Source organism: Herpailurus yagouaroundi, unplaced genomic scaffold (assembly GCF_014898765.1).
Source record: "Herpailurus yagouaroundi ecotype Mexico unplaced genomic scaffold, PumYag 67416, whole genome shotgun sequence".
Taxonomy (NCBI): domain Eukaryota; kingdom Metazoa; phylum Chordata; class Mammalia; order Carnivora; family Felidae; genus Herpailurus; species Herpailurus yagouaroundi.
In genome coordinates this window covers 1371434-1386975 of record NW_024420231.1, presented here as the reverse complement: position 1 = coordinate 1386975, position 15542 = coordinate 1371434, and positions in this window count along the sequence as shown.

Genomic DNA, 15542 nt, shown 5'->3' with positions numbered 1-15542 from the left:
AATTGTTTGGATGTTCAGTGTTTCATACATGAATAGTGCTTAGTTTTATCTGAAAAGTACTGGATAAAAGGTTTAAGGTAGGGGCAGAGCAGATATGGTAAGGACAATGTAAATTTAAACAGTCTGTGGCGGGGCACTATTAAAGTAAATTAGTGACACCTACTACCTTGAATGGCCAGTCCACTCACTACCCCAAATAGCATTTAATCCTTTTTACAACCCTAGGCTAGAATATGGCATTCTTGGACAGCACTCTAATGATCAGCCTAAAGAAAGTGGCCTTAAAATTAGCTGCAGATTCATTGTTCCATAGTTGCATCTGGCAATGAGCATGACTGTAGAGAAAGGCGACTTTACTTAGAGGCAACAAGTTAGTCATCAGTTAAGGAGCTCCATTCAAATAGTAGTTTCAATTTAATCTCCTAATTTCTGCTTCACAATTAATATTCCGCAAGCAAGTCTAGTTGGATGACTTTAAGACAAAAACCATAAAAATATGACAAAGACTTATTTTTAGACCCTGGCAAAACAAAGACACAGCACCATATTTTGAAGAGTTGATTCAGGGTGCTATAGAGTGAATGTATTTTTGCCTCAGAGCTGCAGAAAGCCAGTTCCCAAGAAAGCCATATTCTCCATCTGCCCTTATTTGGCTCTGCCCTCTGGGACTGATCTATAGATGGAGTTTCCAGGCTCTCAGAAGCTAAGAGCATCTCCAGTCTATCAATTGAACCCATTGTTCTTAGCTCTCCCACACACCATAAACCTCCTTTCTCTGAGCTGAAAGAGCTCTCTTTGTGCTTAAATCAGCCAAAGATCAAGATGCAGCTGTATAAACAAGAAACATTTTCTTACAGTGTCAGTTGTATTGCTTGTCCTATCTTTAGGGTGAGTACTGAGTGCAGTTATTCAGGGTTTATATACTGCAGCTCTGGCCAGAACAACATTTGTTCATTCATTAATTCAGGCTATTAACATTTATTGAGCACCTACTAAGCTTTGTGCTAACTCCTGGGAATGCCACGTTTGGGGGTGGTATGGGTAGAAAAGTGATAAATATAATGATCTTACGTTCAGAGATCTCAGCCTCAATCATAGCAGAGAGGTCTTCCAGGGTGAAATGGAGTGGAGGCAGGGAGTATGCAAGAAGTAATCTGACTGGCTGACTGCAATAGGCATCTGAATTCTCCCCTCAGTATGTGGGCGAGGTAGTGGTTAAGGGCCATGACTTCACGTGGCTCTGGTTTTCTAAGGCCTTGGTAAAACAAAACTTCAATTTAGAGTCCTAACAACTTGTGACTCGCTCTCTCCATGTCACTCTGCTTCTGACCTTACATGTGACAGTATTTATGCATACACTGTCACAATGCATGTGCATGCTTCCACCCACTCAGGCATCTGGGGAGTCAGAGGGCACATGGATCTGGATTTATATACACACAGGCTATTCAGCATGTCTTTTCCTTTTCATCCGGGCTGAATCTGAGAAGTCATGGAAGAGCAGTATAAGATACAAGGCCCTTCTCTCTGAATTTCCTTACTATGAGCACAGATAATGTGTCTATTTTGACATTAACCGTTAGCTTGATGAAAATTAAGTAATAAATGCAAGAAATATTTATTATTACACTTAAACGATTAATGCTTGGCCTTTTTCTACATTGATACACAGGTAAGGAATTCAAGTCAATATAAACTGGGAACATTTTCCTTGTTCACTTTGAAACAATAAACCATGCTTTTCTAAATTTTTGTTGTCCTCTAAAGTTTGGTGTCTGTGTATTCCTGCTGTGGTACTCCTTCAATTGGTCTAATTTATTCCAAAGGAAAGAAAAATAAGATAAAGAAATGAGTATTTTCAAGATTATGAAATAACCAAAATAAATACAACATTAAAATCTTATTCAAAATTTCAACATATATTTATTTAACAAATTCTCTGGGCCAAGTGTTATGCTAGCTGTTGGTAATACAGCAGTGAATAAAATAGGTTGTCTTTGCCCTTATAAAATTCAACTCAAAGACAAAAAAGGGTTAGAGATGGAAATAGGATTTGTGGTAAAGAATGAGACGAACATCCTTTAACAGAAAAGGTGGAAAACAGAATCAGGGAGAATCTTGTACAGTCCCCTTAGAAACAAAGGGTCAAGTAAAAGAAGGTGTAGGCATGCAAGTCTGTATCTAGAGAAAGAGTGCTGACATGCTATGATATTTAGGGTTGAAAAATGTTAAATGGCCTTGTACTGTTTCGCTGACCAACATGGACAGTAAGCCAGCTCTAGGCTCCAAAGAACTAGCTTCGTGGATACTACATGGTTATGTGAAACTCTGCCTTTCAAACATGAAAGGGGAAAACCACAAAGCTGGATTCTGAGGGTTACAATAGTAAAATCAAACAAACCAGCTGATATTTGAAAATGTGTAGATGGCTCTAATTCTATTTGATGACTTGAGATCACATGTAGAGTGGCTTAAAAAAAGAAGGGAAATGGGGGCGCCTGGGTGGCTCAGTCAGTTGAATGTCCGACTTTGGCTTAGGTCATTATCTCACGGTATGAGTTCGAGCCGCACGTTGGGCTCTGTGCTGACACCTCGAAGCCTGGAGCCTACTTTGGATTCTGTGTCCCCCTCTCTCTCTGCCCTTCCCCTGCTCGCACTCTCTCTCTTAAAAATAAACATTAAAAAAAGAAGGGAGATATAGCTCTTGCAATCAAATCTCCCTTCCATGATCCCAAACATACCAGACATGAATTTGCCAAAGTTTCATTTGATTTAAAATCTTAAATCAGTCCTCATTAACAAAAAAATAAATGTGAATGGAAACATAAGCGTTCTCCTATATGTACATGATGTTATTACAAGCTAGGAGTGTTTTACTAAACAAATAGCTCAGCTAATTATTGTTAGAAAGAAAGCCTACATTTTTCCTAAAACCAGATTTGCTATTTTCAGTACATGTTTCCAACTTCTTGTTGGTGAATAGTGTAAATAATTCCATAGAGAAAGTACCACAGGATATATTCTGCGACTGGTTTATTTGGGTGGACACACAAATAAATTACATTTCTCAAAGACAGGTGGTTTATGAGTTTTTACTGAGTGTGTGTGTGTGTGTGTGTGTGTGTGTGTGTTTTGCTGTTGTTTGTTTTTAGTAGCTGAGGTGGTTACAGATACTTTAAAATATTTCCAGGTTGAAAAAAAATTTCGATGTCATGCTTTATGACATGGGGGTTTGATGACCTATTTGTCTCAGTGGTGAAGAAGACCCAGAATAACTGAAAAAAAGTCTTGTCCAGTCCACAAGCAGCCCCACCTCCAATGATAACAGTGATACTTTATTGAGCTTTCCACAAAGTACAGTACTTCAGACATCTTATCTCACTGAATCCTCACACTGAGTCCTCTGAGGCTGAGGCAATTATCATCCCTCAGTTCCAGGCTGGAACACGTGCCATTATTGGTCACATCAGTTTGAATTTGAGGATGTCAATATTATCCCACTTCAAGTGGCTGCTAAAGCTGTAGACATGAGTTGCATCCAGGTGTTTGACAGGGAGCAGAACCTAAGTCACTGTAGCGCAGTCCCTACCAGAAAGTCCACTAAGAGAAGCGGTAGTTCCAAAGGATAACCTGAAGGGAGTTTAGTATATTCCTAGTCATCTCCAAACATCTCTGATGGTGCAACCCTATAGTAAAACATGTTAGAACCCACACGTCTGCACCATACTTCTCAAAGTGTAGTCTGAGGACAAGTGACATCAGGATCTCCTGGGAACTCATTAGAAATGCATACCGAGACCCTTCCCTAGAATTACTGAATCAGACACTACACTTTAATAATATCCCAGGATGATCTACATGCACATTAAAATTTGAGATGTTTTGTATGTAATTACATATAAATGTATTAAAACGTGTAGTACATTTATATTTAAAAATTAATGTTATATTCATGTACTGCTCTACTAATGTATGCATTATAAATCTTGCAAAATGGAACATTTAAAATTATAAGATGGGATAAACATAATAATATTTTTAAATAAATTTATTTTACTTGATTATGTACAAATTTATCTCTTATTTGAAACATTATTTTAAATATTTTTGTAACAACATTATGACAGACTATGACTCATTAATTTTGAAATGATGGTTTAATATTTTGAAATACTGAGTTCATTTTAAACCAGTGTTTGTATCTAATGGATGTCATAGCTGAAAATGATACCTCACAAAGATTCATAGATCTAAATGGCTGCAATATGACATTAGCTGTGCTTAGCAAAGCACGCTACTTTCTGGTCTCACTCTGCAGTTATGCAAAACTTTTTGTTAAGATTTGGCTATTAAATTTCCACCCTCCCTGACAGCAATCAGTGGCTCTTGCCTGCTACAATATTTTTACACATGAGCCCAAATTATTGGAATAGAATGTTTTAGACAAATTTTATATGTCCCATTACCTTCTTTTCTTACAACTGGGCAAATGGGTGTCACACGCAGTGCTCAGCAGCAAAATCATAAGATGAAGGAAACATTCTCAAATATTTGTTTTCAAAATGTTCTCTCTGGCAATTTCTTTGAAAAGCACTTATTTTTCTCATTCATTGTGGAAAAGGCATCATTCCTTGACAAATAAACTGATTACATCAGAGTCTAACTTTATGTTAGGTATAAACAAAAAAATTTCTTTCTTATGTTAAGATAAAAAATTAATGTAAATACCAGTGCTAATTGATCATGTTGCAGTTTCATACATGGCATGTTAGAGACCATACTGAGTAGCAGTTTTTCCAAAGCATTTTGAGTATGAGAATCTCTTTCCAAGTTAAAAATTTTCTCAATTTTCCACCACGGTAGTAGCTGTACTTTTTGTATTCATTGGTTGAGAAAACATTTAAAATCGAGAGAGACCTGGGACAATGGTGGCATAGGAGGACGCTGGGCTCACCTCCTCCTGCTGAATTGCTTAGATTCTACCCACAACTGCCTAAATAACCCAGAAAACCATGAGAAGACTAGCAGAACAGACTCTGCAGAGCCAAGCGTAAACAAGAGGCCCACGGAAGAGGGTAGGAAGGGCAGAGAGGTGGTGTGTGCTACACGGACTGGGGGGAGGGAGCCTGGGTGGTGGAGGGGCAGCCCGATGGGAAAGGCAGAGCCCCTTGCAAAAGTGGAGGGGCCAGACTGCATGAGTTCTGACAGCCAGCGAGACTTAATATCTGGAATGCTAAAAGTCAACAGCTCTGCTCTCAGAGTGCGGGGAGGGTGAGAGGACGCTGGGAGGGAGAGGTGTTGAGCCCCGGAAGACAGAGCTCAGCTTGGAGGGGGAACAAAGGCGTTGGCAAGCCCCATCTCCCTCTCCCATCTTCCAGCCAAAGTTCCAAAAGGAACCAGTTCCCGTAACTCAACTTGCTTGCAAACGCCCAAAGCTGTGCTTCTGTGGATCCATCCCTCTGCTGGGTCGGCCTCCCTCCCAGTTCTTCAGGGCCCCTCCCACAGGGGATCACCTATAACAAAGCTAGCTAAGCCTGCCCCTCCCGCCCCAGTGCACCTTGCGGATCCACCCCAGCTAATACGACAGATCCCATCAAAGCAGCACCACAAGCCTGGCAGTGTGCAAGTAACCCAGACAGGGACCACACCACTCCACAGTGAGTCTGCCCTTGGGAGAAGGGGCAGATAAGGTACACACCAGTCTGACTGTGGCCCCAGTGGTGGGCTGGGAGCAGACATCTGGTCTGACTGTGGCCTCGCCCACCAACACAAGTTACTCTGGACAACACAGGGGAAGCTCCCTGTAGTTTGGAGCCACCTCAGGGACTACCCAAAATGATGAAACAGAAGAATTCTCCTCAAAAGAAACTCCAGCAAGTAGCGACAGCTAATGAATTGATAAAAACGATTTAAGCAATATAATGGAACAAGAATTTAGAATAATAGTCATAAAATTAATCCCTGGGCTTGAAAAAAGCATAGAGGACAGCAGAGAATCTATTGCTACAGAGATCAAGGGACTAAGAAACAGTCATGAGGAGCTAAAAAAATGCTATAAATGAGGTGCAAAATAAAATCGAGGTGGCCATAGCACGAATTGAAGAGGCAGAGGAGAGAATAGGTGAATTAGAAGATAAAATTATGGAAAAAGAGGAAGCTGAGAAAAAGAGAGATAAAAAAATCCAGGAGAATGAGGAGAGAATTAGAGAACTAACTGATGCCATCAAATGGAACAATATCTGTATCATAGGAATTCCAGAAGAAAAAGAAGAGAGAGAAAGGGGCTGAAGGTGTACTCGAACAAATCATGCTGAGAACTTCCCTGACCTGGGGAAGGAAAAAGGCATTGAAATCCAAGAGGCACAGAGAACTCCCTTCACACGTAACTTGAATTGGTCTTCTACAGACATATCATAGTGAAACTGGCAAAATACAAGGATAAAGAGAAAATTCTGAAAGCAGGTAGGGATAAACAAGCTCTAACTTACAAAGGGAGACCCATAAGACTAGTGGCAAACCTATCTACTGAAACGTGGCAGGCCAGAAAAGAATGGCAGGAAATCTTCAATGTGATGAACAGAAAAAAATATGCAGCTGAGAATCCTTTATCCAGCAAGTCTGTCATTCACAATAGAAGGAGAGATAAAGGTCTTCCCAAACAAACAAAAATGGAAGGAATTCATCACCACTAAACCAGCCCTACAAGAGATCCTAAAGGGTGATTCTGTGAGTGAAATGTTGAAGGACCATAAAGTACCAGAGACATCACTACAAGCATGAAATATACAGACATCACAATGACTCTAAACCCATATCTTTCCATAATAACATTGAATGTAAATGAACTAAATGCTCCAACCAAAAGACATAGGGTATCAGAATGGATTAAAAAAAAAAAAAAACAAGACCCATCTATTTGCTGTTTACAAGAGACTCATTTTAGAACTGAGGACACCTTCAGATTGAAAGTGGGGTGATGGAGAACTATCTATCATGCTACTGGAACTCAAAAGAAAGCTGGAGTAGCCATACTTATATCAGACAAACTAGACTTTAAATTAAAGGCTGTAACGAGATGAAGAAGGACATTATATAATAATTACAGGGTCTATCCATCAGGAAGAGCTAACAACTATAAATGTCTATGTGACGAATATGGGAGGCCCCAAATATATAAAACAATTAATCACAAACATAAGCAACCTTATGGATAAGAATGTGGTAATTGTAGAGGACTTTAATATCCCACTTACAACAATGGATAGATCATCTAGACACAGGATCAATAAAAAAGCAAGGACCCTGAATGATACATTGGATCAGATGGACTTAGCAGTTATATTTAGAACTCTGCATCCCAAAGCAACAGAATATACTTTCTTCTCAAGTGCACATGGAACATTCTCCAAGATAGATCACATACTGGGTCACAAAACAGCCCTTCATAAGTATACAAGAATTGAGATCATACTATGCATACTTCCAGACCACAATCCTATGAAACTTGAAGTCAACCCCAGGAAAAAATCTGGAAAACCTCCAAAAGCATGGAGGTTAAAAAACACCCAACTAAAGAATGAATGGGTCACCCAGGCAACTAGAGGAGAAATTTAAAAATATATGGAAACAAATGAAAATGAAAAGACAACAATCCAAACGCTTTGGGATGCAGCGAAGGCAGTACTGAGAGGAAAATACATTGCAATCCAGGCCTATCTCAAGAAACAAGAAAAGTCCCAAATACACAATCTAACAGTACACCTAAAGGAAATAGAAGCAGAACAGCAAAGGACACTCAAAACCCAACAGAAGAAGAGAAATAATAAATATCAGAGCAGAAATAAACAATATAGAGTCTAAAAAAACTGTAGAGCAGATCAATGAAACCAAGAGTTGTTTTTTTGAAAAAAGAAACAAAATTGATAAACCTTTAGCCAGGCTTCTCAAAAAGAAAAGGGAGGGGTGCCTGGGTGGCGCAGTCGGTTAAGCGTCCAACTTCAGCCAGGTCACGATCTTGCGGTCTGTGAGTTCGAGCCCCACGTCAGGCTCTGGGCTGATGGCTCAGAGCCTAGAGCCTGTTTCCGATTCTGTGTCTCCCTCTCTCTCTGCCCCTCCCCCATTCATGCTCTGTCTCTCTCTGTCCCAAAAATAAATAAAAACGTTGAAAAAAAATTAAAAAAAAAAAAAGGGAGATGACCCAAATAGATAAAATCATGAATGAAAATGGAATTATGACAACCAACCCCTCAGAAATACAAGCAATTATCAGGGAATACTATAAAAGTTATATGCCAACAAACTGGACAACCTAGAAGAAATGGACAAATTCGTAAGCACCCACACACTTCCAAAACTCAAACAGGAAGAAATAAAAAATTTGAACAGACCCATATCCAGTGAAGAAATTGAACCAGTTATCAAAAATCTCCCTACAAATAAGAGTCCAGGACCAGATGGCTTCCCTGGGGAATTCTACCAGACATTTAAAGCAGAGATAATACCTAATGTTCTCAAGCTTTTCCAAAAAATAGAAAGGGAAGGAAAACTTCCAGACTCATTCTATGAAGCCAGCATTACTTTGATTCCTAAGCCAGACAGAGACCCAGTAAAAAAAGAGAACTACAGGCCAATATCCCTGATGAATATGGATGCAAAAATTCTCAATAAGATACTAGCAAATCGAATTCAACGGCATATAAAAAGAATTATTCACCATGATCAAGTGGGATTCATTCCTGGGCTGCAGGTCTGGTTCAACATTCACAAATTGATCAATGTGATACATCACATTAATAAAAGAAAAGATAAGAACCATATGATCCTGTCAATTGTTGCAGAAAAAGCATTTGACAAAATTCAGCATTCTTTCTTAATGAAAACCCTCGAGAAAGTCGTGATAGAAAGAACATACTTAAACATCATCAAAGCCATTTATGAAAATCCCGCAGCTAATATCATCCTCAATGGGGAAAAACTGAGAGCTTTTTCCCTGAGATCAGGAACACGACAGGGATGTCCACTCTCACTGCTGTTGTTTAACATAGTGTTGGAAGTGCTAGTATCAGCAATCAGACAAGAAAAGGAAATCAAAGGCATAAAAATTGGCAAAGATGAAGTCAAGTTTTCACTTTTTGCAGATGACATGATATTATACATGGAAAACATGATACACCCCACCAAAAGTCTGCTAGAACTGATACATGCATTCAGCAAAGTCGCAGGATACAAAATCAATGTACAGAAATTAGTTCCATTCTTATACACTAATAATGAAGCAACAGAAAGACAAATAAAGAAACGGGTCCCATTCACAATTGCACCAAGAAGTATAAAATACCTAGGAATAAACCTAACCAAAGATGTAAAAGATCTGTATGCTGAAAACTATAGAAAGCTTAGGAAGGAAATTCAAGAAGATAGAAAGAAGTGGAAAAACATTCTGTGCTCATGGGTTGGAAGAATAAATATTGTTAAAATGCCAATAATACCTAAAGCTATCTACACATTCAATGCAATCCCAATCAAAATTGCACCAGCATTCTTCTCCAAGCTAGAACAAGCGATCCTAAAATTTGTATGGACCCACAAAAGACCCTGAATAGCCAAATATTGAAGAAGAAGACCAAAGCAGGAGGCTTCACAATCCCAGACTTTAGCCTCTACTCCAAAGCTGTAATCATCAAGAGAGCATGGTATTGGCACAAAAACAGACACAGAGACCAATGGAATCGAATAGAGACTCCAGAATTGGACCCACAAAAGTATGGCGAACTAATCTTTGACAAAGCAGGAAAGAATATCCAATGGAAGAAAGACAGTCTCTTTAACAAATGGTGCTGGGAGAACTGGACAGCAACATGCAGAAGAATGAAACCAGAGCATTTTCTTACACCATTCACAAAAATAAACTAAAAATGGATGAAGGACCTGAATACGAGACAGGAAACCATCAAAATCCTTGAGGAGAAAGTAGGCAAAAACTTCTGATCTTGCCAGCAGCAACTTCCTACTCAACAGGTCTCGTGAGGAAAGGGAAACAAAAGCAAAAATGAACTACTGGGACCTCATCAAAATAAAAAGCTTCTGCACAGCCAAGGAAACAATAAGCAAAACTAAAAGGCAACCGACGGAATGGGAGAAGATATTTGCAAATGACATATCAGATAAAGTGTTAGTATCCAAAATATATAAAAAAATTGTTTTAATTTTTATTTTTTTGAGAGAGAGAGAGAGAGATAGAGAGAGAGAGAGAGAGAGAGAGAGAGAGAGAGAGAGAGAGAGAATGCGAGTGGGGGAAGGGAAGAGAGAAAGAGAGGAAGACACAGAATCCAAAGCAGGCTCCAGGCTCTGAGCTGTCCACACAGAACCCCAGGCGGGGCTGGAACCCACGAACCCGTGAGATCATGACCAGAGCTGAAATCAATTGCTTAACTGACTGAGCTGAACAGGCACTCTTAGAACTAAGATTTTTTAAACCACTTTATTGAGGTACGACTGACATCCAAAAAACAGTAGACATTTAATATATTAAAACCTGATGTGTTTGGAAATACGTATACAATTTGAAAGCATCACCACTATCAATGCCATAAAGTTAGTCACCACCTCCAAAAGTTTCCTTCTGTCCCTTTTGTTTTGTTTTTCCTTTTGTGGTAAGAACACATAACATAAGATCTACCTTCTTAGCAAAATCTTAAGTGTACAATACAGTATTGTTAATCATAGGCACTATGTTGTAAAGTAGATTTACAGAACTTATTTATTTTGCATAACTGAAATTTTGTACCCTTTAGACAGAACATCCCCATTTTTTCCTCCTCCTAGCAAGGAGCAATTCAGCTCCTAGCAAGATTTAAACCTAGGTAGTCAGATTCCAGAGTCTCTGCATTTAACCATTGCTCTGTGGTCCACAGGACGGGGACACATCCTCCTATCTTAGGGAAGTGGGACTTTGAAATTAAGAAAAACATTTGTGTAACAAAACTGTCCTGTATGTCCTAGAAGGAGGGTATGTTGAGGACAAAATAAGATTAATGATGATCGGATGCCCAGGGCCAGAACAAGCTCATCAGAACTTGGGACACCTAGTCCCCTCAATGTGGAAGAGTCCCACAACATAAATGCCACTGTGCAGATTATGTAGCCACAAAGTGTGGAACAAATTTTATCAAAAATTAAACAGCTAAAAAATACATACTACATAAAACACTAACACATAATTCACAGGAGTACCAGCATGTTTACAAACTATATTAAACATATGAGAGTGGGTACCTGAAGTAGAAGAAGAAAATGAGAGTAGATTCATGGAAGAAGGAAAAATAGAGACAGGGAGAGAGAGAGGCCTCACCCAGAATGACAATGATCATTTAATAAAAATGAGGAGTATAATCTATTCAATTCTCAGCCACCTGAGGTCCAAATTAAACAAATAAATAGCTCTTCTGCAATGGAATCCTTTTTTCTTGAAATTGCTCATAATTTTTCTGGTTGGATGTATATAGCGTTTATGACATATCTCAAGGGTAAGTGGGACTAATATCTAGGAGGTAGCTTGATACAGTTTTTGCTTTCCTGGAAGATGACTAGGCTATTATTTGCCTCTTCTTTTCTTTGAAGTTAGCTGTGAAAATAAACTCATACTTCAGGCTATCAGTGTGTGATAGATTAGTTTTTAACAATTTCAAGGAGATATAATTCACACACAAACAACTGACCCATTTAAAGGGTACGATTCATTGTGTTCACAGAGTCGTGCAACCATCACCACAATCAACTTTAGAACATTTTCATCACCCCCAAAAGAAACTCCATACACATTAGCAGTCACTTCCCATAATCTTACCCCTCCCTCTCAGCTCCAGGCAACCACTAATCTACTTTCCGTCTCTAAGAATTTGTCTGTTCTGGACAGTTCATATAAATAGTGTCATATAACATCTGATCTTTTGTGACAGGTTTCTTTCCTTTAGCATAATATTTTTGAGGCTCATCCATGTTGTAGCATATATCAGCACTTTGTTCTATTTGTTGGCAATAATACATCTATCAATTGTTGAATGATATATCCAATTACCAAGTAACATTTATTCCACTGTATAGATATACTGCATTTGATCTATTCTTCAGTTAATGGACATCTGTTTTTTTTTCTGACTTTTTGGCTATTATGAATAATGCTGCAATAAACATCCCTGTACAAATTTTTGAGACAAGATGTACTTTCAATTCTTTTAGGTATATACTTATGAGTAGAATTACTGAGTCATTTACTAATTCTATGTTTAACGTTTCGAGGAACTACCATACTGTTTTCCACAGCTACTGCAACATTCTACATTCCCAACAGCAATGTATGAAGGCTCTGATTTCTCCGCCCCTTCACAAACACTTGTTATTATCTGGCTTTTCCATTATCGCTATCCTAGTAGGTGTGAAGTAATATGTCATTATGGTTTTGATTTGCATTTCCTTGGTGACTAATGGTGTTGAGTACTTACTCATGTGCTTATTGGGCATTTCGATATGTTGGGGAGGAAAAATTTCCCTCTATCCCTCAAAATTTCTTGTGGCTGGTGTAAGAATTAAATTGGCATGAGACAGATTAACAGGAGAAGATCACATTTAATTTTTTATGTGAGGGAAACCCACATACATGAGAGTTTCAAAGATAGGTAAAATGAAGTATATATGCCATCCTAAGCTAATGAATGGGATAGGGGCCTGGGGCCTCAAAGGAGAGGAGGGAAATTCATAGGACAATAAGAAGAGCAGGTGATTGGTAATTAGATGTTTGTCCTGTCATACAGATGTATCACTCAGATAATATTTATCTCTGCCAGTGACTCTTATTCTGAGGAAAGTCCAAATTTAGATACTTCTAGATAGTTAAGGGGGGGGGCAAAACTTTCTTTTGAGCCCACAGGGTCTCAGTTGCCTTCAGCTCAAAATAGCCCACATGCCAAAGTGGCACATTTTGGGGACACTTGCTCGTGACCCCTTAGGATGTTTTTGGACAAATATATGTTCAGATATTTTGCTTATTTTTAAGTTGGGTTATTTTTCCTTTTTTAATTATTGCATTATAAGAGTATTTTATATATTCTAGCTGCAAGTCCCTTATCAGACATATAATTTTAAAACATTTTTTCTCATTCTGTGACTTACCTTTTCACTTTCTTGATGATATACTATGAGGCAAAAAATCTTTAATTTTGAAGAAATCAAATATATCTATTTTTCTTTTGTTGTTCTTTCTTTCATTATCATATCTAAGAAACAACTGAATAACCCAAGCTCACAAATTTTCATCTGTTTTCTCCTAAGACTTTTATAGTTTTGACTCTTATGTTTAGGTCTGAGATCCATTTTGAGTTAATTTTTACATATATATTTTTTTGTAAGACAAGGGTGCAACTTCATTTTTTCCATGTAGATATCCAGTTGTCACAGGACCATTTGTTGACAAGACGATTCTTTCCATTAAATTATCCCAGCACCATTGTTAAAAATCAATTGACCTTAAGTGTAAGGATTTATTTCGGGGTTCTCAATTCTATTCCATTGATCTATGTTTCTATTGTTATGCCATTACCATACTACCTTGGTAACTGTAGCTTTGTGGTAAATTTGAAATTGGGAAATATTTTAACCAAATTTGTTCTTCATTTTCAAGACTATCTTTCCTTTTTTTTTTTTTTTAAGCTCTTTTGGGTCTTTTGCACTCCCATATCAATTGCAGCATCAGCCTGCCAATTTTTGCAAAGATTCTAGATGGAATTTTGCTAGGGATTGTGTTGATTTTGTAGGATAATTTCAGGAGTATCATTTTAACAATATTAAGCCTTCCAATTCATGAACATAGGATGTCTTTCCATTTATTTAGGTCTTTAATTTCTTTCATTGAGGTTTTGTAGCTTTCAATGTACAAGTCTTGCACTTTTTTGTTAAATTTGTTTCCAAGTAATTTATTCTTCTTGATGCTATTATAATGGAATTATCTTCTTAATTTTCTTTTTGGATTTTTCATTGCTAGTGTATAGAAATAAAACTGGTTTTTGTGTGTTGATCTGCAAATTTGTTGAACTTGTTTATTAGCTCTAATAATTTGGGTTTTTTCCTTAAATTTTTAAATATATAGTATTATGTCATCTGAGAATAGAGATAATCTTAATTCTTTATTTCCAATGTGGATACTTTTGTTTCTTGTTCTTGCCTAATTGTCCTGGTTAGAACTTCCATTACAATAATGAATAAAAGTGGAGAAAGTTCATATCTTATCTTGTTTCTGATCTAAGGAGAAAGCACTCAGTCTTTCCCCATTATGTGTGAAGTTAGATTAGGTTTTTCATAGATGCCCTTTACCAGGTTGAGGAAGTCCCATTGTATTCCTAGTTTGTTGAGAGTTTTGTTTTTTTTTTTTTATCATGAAAGGGTGTTCAATTTTGTCATCTACTAAGATGATCATGTGTTTTTTCCCTTTATTCTATTAATATAGTGAATTGCACTAACTGATTTTCACATGTTCAGCCTTATATTCCTGGGATAAATCCCACCTGGTCAAGGTGTATAATCTTTTACATATATTGCCTCACTCAGTTTGCTAGTATTTTGTTGAGAATATTTACATATATATTTATAAGGATTATTAGTCTGTATTTTCTTTTCTCATGATGTCTTTATCTGACTTTGGTATCAGGATAGTAATACTGGCCTTATACAATGAATTGCAAAGTGTTTCCTGTTCCTCTATTTTTTTTGAAGAACTTGCGAAGAATTGATGTTAATCCTTTTTAAAAGTTTTGTGGAATTAATTAATAAAGCCATCTGGTTCTGGGCTTTTCTCTGTGGAAAGCTTTTTGGTTACTAATTTAATCTCTTTGCCTATTATTTTCTATTTCTTCTAGAGTCAGTTTCAGTAGTGTATGCCTTTCTAGGAATGTGCCCATTACATCTAAAATCAATCTTTATTTTCTTTCTTTTCTTTTCTTTTCCTTTCTTTCCCTTTCCTTTCTCTTTCTTTCTTTCTTTCTTTCTTTCTTTCTTTCTTTCTTTCTTCCTTTCTAAGGCTGTGGTCTCAGGGTGTGGAACCCAGACTGCATCTTTTGGAGAAAATCTTGGATTCCAGCTGGCTTTGTCAACTGAGGCCTGGCCCCTGTCAGAGCTTGAACACATTTTCTGTGGCTGTAGCTGCAAGAGGTTTCTTTTTTTTAATGTTTATTTATTTATTTTGAGAGAGAGAGAGAGAGGATGAATCCCAAGCAGGCTCCACAATGTCAGCGCAGAGCCTGACACGGGGCTCCATCTCACAAAGCTTAGGATTGTCACATGTGCTGAAACCAAGAGTCAGATGCTTAACCAACTGAGCCACCCAGAAACCCCTTCAAAAGGTTTCTTAGAGGCTTAGTGTTAATAGCCAAATTATGGAAAGAGCCTAAATGTCCATCAACTGATGAATGGATAAAGAAGTTGTGGTTTATATATACAATGGAATATTACTTGGCAATGAGAAAAAATGAAATATGGCCTTTTGTGGCAATGTG